A 10,843-nucleotide genomic window follows, 5' to 3' on the forward strand; every position below is an offset into this window, starting at 1 on the left:
AAGGACTTCTTCAGTTCTGACTGACTGGCAGGGAAACTCAGCTATTTAACCTCAGTGGGGTCGTTATCCCGGGTCATCGATACCGCTGGTTCGTTAGTGTTCCTTGTTGCTGTGACGACAGTCGTTACAGTCGTTAAGACTACCTGTGGCCAAGACTGAACGACCATCGTTGGTATCTTCACCTGAGGTCAATAGGTTACGTTTGTTGAGTTTCCTGGGAAGTGATGAAAGGACAGCATTGTAAGTGGGGGATAAGTGGTGGCGTAGACCCCCTCCCCTGTTCAATGACGGCTTCTCAACCCTGGTGTAGATGGCTTCCTTGACACCTCTTTCAAACCATCCATCTTCTCTTTCTAGACAGAGAAGATGGATGGCGGTATCGATGACCCGGGATAACGACCCCACTGAGGTTAAATAGCTGAGTTTCCCTGCCAGTCAGTCAGAACTGAAGAAGTCCTTTGGATGAGGGACGAAACGTCTTCCAGTATCTTCAACCAAGTCCAGTTGCCCTTGATTTTAACCTTCGTTGGATAACAGTAACAGGGAGTTTCTACGCTTTGCCTCTCAGGGAGTAGCCAACGAATACAATAGGCTCCCCATCAACTACTCGCTAGCCCCCCACAAGCTCAGCAGATGCATGGACACTGCACTGCAATTGTACGCGAGCAGGGTATGAGGGTTCTTTTCTACTTAAACGACCTCATGGTCATAGAGAGATTGAAGCCTAGGGTGATCTCCACACAGCCCAGTTGATTTTGCACCTCAACAGACTGGGGGTTTGTGATCAACTGGAAAGAGAGCTCCCCCCATCCCCCGGAGTATCTGGGGATTGTGCTCAACACCACCATCCTGAAAGCTTATCTGTTGGGACAGGCGACACTTCTCCTGGTGGTTCACAGGCTGCAGCAGGGGACAGCTGTGACAGTGCTGTCAGTGATTCTGCTGTTGGGCCTCAGGTCAGGAGTCTATCAGGTGGTCCCTCTGGGCTTGCTGCACATGTGATGGCCACAATGTTGGCTTCACAGAAAAACTCCCGCACACACATATTCTCATTCATATTTTCATGGAAATATGAATGAATGTTTTGCAATGGCTACCTTATTTTATGAGGAAGTAGGTAATTGGTGTTGACAAATAAGTCACCTCCTACAAAGGTGAGTGAGCTGTGTGCCCAGTTGGTTCACCCCAGCTGCATGCTGTTCCGTGGTGACCACAGTGCAGCCGGATTGAGACAAAACCCTCGTGGTCAGGTCCAGGACAATAAATCTGGATGCCTTCTACCCCCCTACCCCACTTAGGGTACAAGGAGGTGAGATTGCATCTGTTGTGTCCAGTGTCTCCTCTAACGTCCTATGTAGAGCACACAGCCCCCATTCGACGCACTGGTCAGCTGTTCGTCTGTTACAGTGATAGTGCAGTTGGTAAGACCCTGTCCAAGGAGAGCCTGTCTGGCTGGCTTTGTGAGGGAATCTCCCAGGCCTGTACACGGGCAGGAACAGACCCACCCTCACATGTGTGTCGAAGAGATCTGCACAATGGCATCTTGGCCCTTACCGTGCCCATTTGTACGTTTCTATCTCTTGGAAAAATCTGGCTCCTTCTCTGGATCATGCTCGCACAGTGCGACCTAGGATCTGTAAAGAGGATCTGTTGACTACTGGGTATAGAGGGGGAACATACACTGGCGGTGCCTGATGTTCCAGTGAGAAGTCAGGGCAGTCCAGATGTTAATGGTGTGTGCAGCGACCTTCTCAGGGGTGACCCACCATTCTGTCACTAAGGTGATATGGTGGTCAGGGCTTTGGCCGGCCTGTGGCCAACCGGCTTTGTTTGGTAGACTTTAGCTAGGGACAGTCATTCAGCCTGTGTGAGATAGAATGAAGGTTACGATATGGTAACACTAGTTATAAGCACATACTGTTATAAGCACAGGCGGAGCCCTCTACGAGCCCTGTCACTCCTACACCATCTTCTGAAGATGCGGTCGGATGCTGATGCAGTAGGGACACTTCTATTTATCTATTCATGTATCAGTAGCAATGTCCAATTGGTCAGCTACGTGCACAATAAAAATTTCAGTGGGCAAGTGCATGCGTATGATTGGAGAAGGTAGTGCCCATAGAGTCCAGTAGAGGGCTCCGCCTGTGCTTATAGAACTAGTGTTCCCATATTGTAACCTTCGATCTTAGTCTATCTTTTGATGAGCACATTAAAGAAACCACCAAGACTGCGGAACATTGCTAGAATTCAGTCCTTGACTCCATGGCCGGTGCAGAGATCCTAATTCATGCCTTTGTTTCATCTAGATTATTGTAGTATTGAAGTGTTTTGTTGTCAGGCCTGTCAAAAGTACAAAAACTAGTAATGGTTTCAAATGGTTGAACAAAAAATGTAAATGTAATCTAAAACTATAGCACGTTACAATTTTTTGCTGATTTTAACTTTCCTTCACCGGCTCCCTGTTAGATGTCAGGCCTTGTACCAGCTACCATTATCCTTCCAGCAGGTCAGATTAAAGTACCTATAGTCCATGTATGTCCTGCAAACAAGAATGCTGTTATCTTTCTGAAAACCACTGCATCTCTCTAACCCTCTGTTTGTCTGGGTTCCACAAACTCACGCTTAGGCCCATCCATCTCTGAATTGACTATGTTTAGACATATAGGACTAGACCTCACTGCCAATGGTATTCATGGACAGTGTGTATTAGCCTTCTAGCCTCATCCAGTATGATTTATTGTAGCTGAGAGCCATGAATTTCAGTCAGGCAGTTGAGAAGAAGCGCAAGTGATTTATGCTTTTGTTTACAGGGTGCTGTAGAACATTTAATCTGGCAGTGATGAGAGGGTGTGTCTACAGTAAAGTGTGTGTGGGTGGAAGTGCTTGCAAACCTGCATGAATGTGCTTGTGATTTGTGATAAATAATTAAGTGCATGAGGAAAGGAAGAAATGATAGTAAAGGGAAAGCTGGAAATATCTAGTGGTGGAACACAGGAATGCCGCTCCGGGAGTCAGAAGTTAACAACGTTTCTGCTCACATTTTCATTAGGGGAAATTGCCTGTAGCTGTTTTACACTGTTTCTAAAGTATGTATATGAAACAAATATAATTTATTGCACCAGCATTTAAAATATTCAATTCTAATGCATGTTCTGAATTTATTCTAGTTAATGACAATTCATGTATTTATTGTTGTTGTGTGACAGGAGAGGAGAGCAGGAGAGGAGAGGAGACAGCATGTGAGAGGCAGAGCAGGAAATAACGTTAGTAGGAGATTATGTTTTTGGAAGCTGAATAAGCAGCAGCATCAATAAAATAATCAGTAGATCTCAGCAATCTTTGTGATTTTGAGTAACTTTAGTTAGATATTTTTATGTAACTCTCAAGCTCTCATGATAGTGGGTAAAACCAATAAGAATCTGTTTATGAAAATTTTTATCCTTGAACGTAATCGATAAAGAAGATGATCATCCTACATGGGTTGAAGATGTATTTGTATTTCACAGGACAGCTGATATCTACAAATCATTCTGTGTGGTAACACAGAGGCGTGCTATGTTAAGCAGAGGGAAGTTGGTCACAAAACCCGCAACGGAAACTTTTTATTCACCTCCAGGGTTGACATGTACATTGTAAATTAATCAGTGGAAATAGAGTTCTTGACAATATTCAGCCATCTGTATACCTTTGATAAGCTCACCATTCATCACTGAAAGCACCTCATAAAAGGTATGAGTCTAAATATCATCCACCAAAGGATTGCTTCTAACAGAGTGGTCAGATCATTAGCCTCCATTGATGTCCCCTTTAAAGGCATTACCCTTCATAAATGATAGCCCTGTCCATTAGTGGTAGTGCATAAAATGAGCTGTTGACTGCTGATGAAAATGGCCTCAATCAGTGCTCCCACACCTCTACGACCCTGTGACTGAGGTTCCTCCCCCTGGCAGGGGAAGGCACTAAGGAAGTGTTATCCATTATTGTTGCCTAATAGGTCAGCCACACAGAAAAACACCAGGACAAACACCAATAACATTTTCCTGCGACAACAAGGCCTGCAGATTTAAAGTGTTAAGTGGTGTCCTTGTTGGAGATGAAAGGGATTTCCACCTGAGAATGGGTGGTTGGAGGGATGTGGGGCTGAAGGACACATACAAGCAACCCCTCCATCCAACACACACACACACTCACACACATTTGTCACTACCATGCTATATTTAAAATTGACAGTTACCATTGTTCTAAGAGACTCAGTGTGGAAAAAGAGGCATGGACTCTCCAGTCGTTTTTGTTACACGACTGACTGAGGCTAACATCTTACTTTGTAAGGGAAATATTTTTATAACTTGACAAATGCCAGAGTAATGTGCACTCTCTAGATTGACACTCAAATCAAATCATGTCTGAAAATAAATCTAGTGGTTATGCCTCCCATTGACTTTTTTTTTTATAATCTGACAGCTGTAGCAGCAGGCAATCTTGGTGATAGTCAAAATCAATAGAAGTTTAAGAGGAGAGATTGCAAAAGGCTGGCTGGTCAGATCAGTCACCTTAAATTACCAAGGCAATACAAAGAATGGCTGCAGGGCTGTCTTAGTAAAGGCCAGAAAGTAAAGCACATCACCTCAGACAGAGAAATATTAAAAAGGAATACAGGGGGAAACACAGACAGAAAAGATCATTAAGTGATAGGTCACTGACCCCTATCTCTTGGGAAACAGCAGAAATAGGGCATGTGTTATTTAAGTATGAGGCAACACAGAAACATACCTGACAAACAAATCTTTAAAGGTCAATATTTTTATATTAACAACGGATGTCATTTAAAAGGGGTATCTTGTAATGATGAGGCCACAGACAATTATCGTCTGACTTTGTAGCTCCCCTCAGCATTAAGGAGCTTTATAGCATCTTTTCAGTAATTGTTTTGATTTTAGAGCTCGCAACTTTTTTTGTCGTTTTGGTTGAATTTTACCATAGTGTCATTTTGCAGCTGTTTTCAGTGAAAAAGCACTAAACATGACAAACAATTTGCAACTAGATGGTGAATATAGTGAAGCATTATAGCAGCTGAACAGCCAGATATTGTTCTCAGGAATTAGCGGAGACCAAAAACAGAGCAAGAACATACAGTACAGTGTATGGAGTGACATTCATCATGTGGTCTACTTAAAGGGTGATAAGAATGTCAGTGTTCACAGCTTGTTTCTGCGGACAAAAAAAAAACATTGAAGAATCATAACACTTAACGGAAAGCTTGATGCTCCTTTCCCTGGGAGAGTCTCACTGTTTCTTTTGCATGTGCGTATTTCCTTAACCTTTTCCCTTTCATATTTCTGTGGAGTACAGCTGCTATCATCCTCTGTTATCTACACCTCAATGAGGAACAATCGTGTTTACATTTGAGAGGAGAGAAACTAATAAAGGTGACCTAAATGTCACATCCCCAAGTTTCCTGTTTCTCCACCTAGGTTCCTACTTCCTACGAATACTGCTTTTTTTTCAGAGACAACTTCCAGTGGCTTCTGTTGATGAAACGCCTTTTGTTGGCAGCCCTTTAGAGAAAATTGGACCAAATACAACTTTAAAATTACACTCACATAAAGCTGGAAAGAGTGCCACTCTGAGGCAGTCAATTTAGGACAAGTGGACTGTATTACTCTAGTGTCAGGGGAGTATTTCCATGGCCATTTGGGCCAAAACAAACTCGTCAGAAATGTCATTTTAATAAATTTAGGAAAGTTCTCCCACAAGGCTTCAGGGCTTGATAAAGGTTTGCCAACAAATGTTATGAGGAAATCGTATCAGGATTTTAGCCCTGGTGCCTGAAGCTTAACAACACATTAAAAAATGTCAGTTTCACTTACAGTTGTTACCAGCTGGTGGAAGTTTCACTTGTTCTATGGTTGTGATTATTTTCTGTTTTCTTGTAATATAAAGTATTTTCTTCTTCCTAATCTTTATTCTCTCCTCTCTCTGTTGTGGTGCTACAGAATCTCCCCACTACCTTGTGTTCTTTTGTTCCCCCCTTCCCTGTGTTTTCTGTCTGTCCTCCCTGTCTGGCTCCAGCAGCGCACCTGGCTCTCATTCCACTAATCAAGCTCCTGCAGTATTTCAACCCCAGTCCTCCTCACATTCTTTGCCAGATCGTCAGTTAACCACATGTGGTACATGTGTCAAGGCCAACTATCGTCTCCTGTAAGATTCCCTGTAATTTCTGTCTCTCCCTGAACTAACCTATTTTTCTCTGTGCCCAGGATCACACTACCTCAGGGAAACCTGCTGAATGCCACACTCCGCTCTGCCCCTATCTTGCCTGGACTAACTCCCCTCCTCTGTGTTCTCCATTCTGCCCTGTTGGAGCCAACCACCCAGTCCTCTGTTGCACCTTTCAATAAAACCCCTTTGTTACCCCTTCGAACTGTTCCGAGTCTGCCTTTGAGTCCTCAAGTTTTTGCACTATGACACTCTGATTTTATGCTGATCAAGACTGCAGGTTGCTGTCAGTCACACTGTCACTGTAAAGTCAGTTTGTGTTTTTTTCTCATAATACCCCTTTTACATCATAATAAACATAATCGCATCATCATCAAATCTACTTTTATCATTAAAGTTTTATCTGCTGCGCTAACCTCTGCTTGCTAATTACAAAAGCAGCTTTTCCTCTTACCTCTTGCCTTTTCTGTGTGATGGATGTCAAATGTTGTCTAATTTGCAGTACACATACGGTATCTCCCGAACTGTTTGTTATCCCATGCGCACTGTTCCACCACTTACATCTGACTGCAACATAGCATCAATGATGTGGGCTGCTGAGTCATTTCCCTTTGTGAAAATTATTGGCCCAATTCCAATCTCCTCCCTAATGCCTAAATCCTGAACCTTTACAGACTTGATGAGTTGACATAACCTGGTAAGTGCTTGAGTGCAAGAGGCTGCAAGGGCCTGAAATGGTATAATGGGACAGCACTTTGTGACTTTACCTAGAGTTGTGGGTTTGGGAACATTTTATTTGACGTTTTTTACTTTCTTCACAGTCAAGGCACTAAAGGGACCGACTGCCTGATTTGAACGTATTCCAGGCTCGACCTTACAGTGAGGAAGAGAGGTGATTTTCAAATAATCAATTTATCAACACAACCTCATACAATTACATGTAAACTTATTTTTTCTTCCCCTGGTAACCCTGTGTTTAACTTCCCAAAGATATGAACAGTGGGTTATTCCTTCAGGCTGAAGGACAGTCCTAAATCCTTGTGGACCTACCGAGAATGTGCCTTAAAGTCTGTTACTCCGTGAGTGTGGAGATTAGAACTGGGATATTGTCTCTGTGATACCCTGACTTCCTGTGATAAGTATAGGAATAAATCCAGTGATCTTCCTTCAACTACTATTAATGAATGAATGAATTCTCCTCATCCATGGTCTGCCTCTGTATTCGGTGAGCTTGCCTCATACAGGACATTGTTATGTCCTTTATCATGAAAGTGAAATGGCAGCTGTTATCAGAACTTTTGAGTTTTGGTATTTAAGCAACCGTCAAACCAAACTGATTGAAATACATATTCCAGATAAATACTGTAGAACAGTGGTTCCCAACCAAGTGGCTTGCAAGATGAATCTGAGGGTTTAAAACAGGATAGTAGAAAGTGGAAAAAACTCAATGTGATAAACATTAGACATAAGAGTAGGCGTTGCTCGGTTTTAAGGATTCACAAGCCAAAAAATGGTAGGAACCACCACTGACATAGACCTAATTAAATCCCTTGATTTACTTTATTCCAGCAAAGCTTTACTCCCACAAGCAGCAACCTTGAATATAACATAATGTTACACTAGAAATACCAAATGGACAGTGGCGTGTGCCACCACAATATAAAAACTCTGCCTTAATTAGATGAAACACTGCAGGACACTGTCTGTGTGTACATGCCAATCACTCATTCCAACAGGGTGCCCAGTTTCTGAAGAGAAGGGAAGTCTCTTAAAATCCACGCCATTTTTGACTGAAACCTCATGGCATTTACTGTGGCCATGCTAATCCTTATCCACCAGAGGGCTCACCACTTCAGAGAGGTTTTCATTATGGGCATCGTCACAGTAGTGAGCTTCTGTATGGGACAGTTGGTCTGTGCAGTAGGCCGGTCTAGTGGTGAGACGTGACAGAAATGCAAAGAAAGAGATTTTTGACTTATTTATAGTTCTCTGAATAGCACGTTTCTGGCTCCTTTGCAGCCTCAGGTGAGGGATGGTGTGGTGTCGGCCCATTTTATAGAAGGAGCAATTCTCCCCCCCGACTTGATTCTAGGCAATCTTGACTGTCACCGCGAGCCAGGATTTTTTGATGATGTCATACAGGAACTGTGAAGTACTACTTCATGCTACTAAGAGAAAAATGGTTATTAAAACATCTTTGATTAAATTCGTCATTGATGTTTTTATTAAAACCATAACATTCATATACAACATGAGAGGGATCCCAAACTGAGCTGAACTGAATTATTCATTTCTAAATGAAAAAAATTTAGTTTGTTGGCCCATTTTTTCCTCATTTGATCAGAACTTTGAAACACAATCGGCGTGTTTCCAAGGCACGTTAGTGTGTTTTACTGTATGGGTTGATATGTATAGATTGAGATGAAGCCATACTCACTGTAATTTTCTCTCAGCTCAGAAAGGTTTTAAGATTTTCCATTAGGCCTGCAACCACACTGGCTAGCTCAAGCATAATTTACTTGGCCACAATCTGCTGTTACTGTATGGCTGGGATAGCAATAAGGTTTTAATGGGCTTCTGTCAATAACATATTGCCAGAATATGTTGTACCATGTGTTTATGAAGAGTTATGCTAATGCTTTACAACAGCTACTCTGAGCTTTTAGGAACAGCAAGTGCAGCTCAACAATGGCTAATGCAGAGCTTTGCCAATGTATTGTAGCTTAGCATGCACAAAAAACTGATCAGAAAGAGATTTGTTTTTTCCTTCATCTTTTTTGAGTGTTTTCACAAGTGTCTCTGGACTATTCAGGAACTTGGCAAGCCATATGTTGGCTCAAATGTTGGCATCTTTACGTCTGAGAGTTGTTTTTATTTTTTATCTCAAAGGGGAGACAGATTGAAATTGAGTTTTTTGTAAAGTCTGCAATCTACTTTGATTTTGTGTTTTTGACAGGTGAAGGAAGATAACTGACCTATTCACAATAAATAAAGCGGGACAAAATGAGACAAAAATAGACGAACCTGAATGCATGAATATATTCATTAGGAAGTGGATAAACTAACAAATATGACAACTAGAAGAGTGCACTCAATAGATTTCTAACGTAATCTGCACTCTGCGCATGTGTTGGCGTCTGTAGTTTTAATCCACTCTTTTTCGTTACATTTTTTATATCCTTTTTATTTAACTTAAGTTTTTAACTTAAGTTTTACGTGGGTTAAGGATTTTAGTCATCCGACATGGATTTGGACATGGCTATGCTAGCCAAGATAACTCTGCCCCATGAGGACTGCACACTCCTTAAGAAAGTGAACAAGAAGATGCTGACCTTATGGAAGACATCCGACGACTTTCAGAGGAACTCAAAGAGAAAGATTCCCTGCTGACTGGCTTTATGGATGTGGCTTCAGTACAAGCCAAACAGATTGTTTCTCTTAGCGCAACCGCTAACATCCAGGACACCGTGTTATGGGACCCCTCTAGCCTTCCCAGGCTTTCCTCCTGCTCGACTCCAAAGCATCAGTCAACCTGGGCAAGAGAGGCTCGGATGGGGCTGCCTCTCCTCCACACATCGGCCTCTCCAACCGCTATGCAGCCCTGTCTGACGACACTCCGGTCCAACCAGCAGATGCACCTGGGGCTTCGAGTCTCCCTGATACGGATCTCTTTCGGCGGACAGTGCCTGCCGACACTGTTGCATCTCCTTCACCGGCTACATCTCCCGCGCTGGGCCGCCGGTCTGCTGCTGGGCCTGATCGGTGGCCGTCATCCCGGTCAAAAACCTCCGCTTCCCGACGTAGGATCCTGAAGGAGGCTGTGCTCAGGCTCCGGAGCCGCTCTACCCTGCACCGTCGGGTAGCCCTTCTCTCAGGTCTGTTACTGCTACTCCAACACAACACTCGGCAGCTCACACAATCCATCCTCAGTCCGCACGCAGTGTTGAAGCAGATTCTGCTCAGTCCTGCTCTGGAACCCCACAACCGGCATCTCCTCGTCCTCTTTTCTCTCCAACCACACTAATAATTGGTGACTCCATAACCAGAAACCTCCGTTTCTTTAACGCTATCACTCGCTGCTTCCCCGGTGCCACCACGGCTGACATTTTAAAAAAACTCCAGGACCTGATGCCATCGCTCCCGTCCTCCATCACAAGAGTGATAGTCCATGTCGGAACAAATGACACAGCTCTTCGGCAGTCTGAGCTGACAAAATCAGATTTTAACCGTCTTCTTAACTTTTTAAAGCAGTGCGGAAAGTCCGTTTTTATCACTGGTCCAATTCCCACAGTTGGTCGCGGTGCTGGCCGCTTCAGTAGACTCCTTGGCCTCCACGACTGGCTCCAGTCCGCCTGCAGGGCTCACCGTGTGTTTTATGTGGATAATTTTAATATTTTCTGGCAAAGAATGTCTCTTTTTAAGACAGACGGACTTCACCCAAACAAACGGGGCTCAGAAATGTTAGCTGCGCACATACAGCATGTGGTGCGGTCCACACATGACTTACGTGAATGACTCATCATTCATGCAGCACACCTGGACGCACCACCGCTCACTGAACAGATCTCTGCCTCACTGCCACAAACAACTGTCTCCACCTGCTGGCATGTAAAGCCGTCTGCTCCCA

General features: G+C 43.5%; 1 protein-coding gene across 2 annotated transcripts in view; it reads right to left on the bottom strand.

The window, feature by feature from the left end:
• Window positions 1-6,768, bottom strand: part of LOC123969191 — a 27,118-nt gene extending 20,350 nt beyond the window's left edge. The window contains exon 1 of one of the 2 annotated variants that reach the window (XR_006824667.1): window positions 6,671-6,768. The gene's annotated coding sequence lies outside the window, so the exon portion shown is untranslated. Of the gene's footprint in view, window positions 1-5,867; window positions 5,993-6,670 lie in introns of those variants that run through there. The other variant, XR_006824666.1, reaches the window with a different exon arrangement.
• Window positions 6,769-10,843: the final 4,075 nt, after the last annotated feature.

The sequence above is a fragment of the Micropterus dolomieu genome, linkage group LG04 (assembly GCF_021292245.1).
Source record: "Micropterus dolomieu isolate WLL.071019.BEF.003 ecotype Adirondacks linkage group LG04, ASM2129224v1, whole genome shotgun sequence".
Lineage (NCBI taxonomy): Eukaryota > Metazoa > Chordata > Actinopteri > Centrarchiformes > Centrarchidae > Micropterus > Micropterus dolomieu.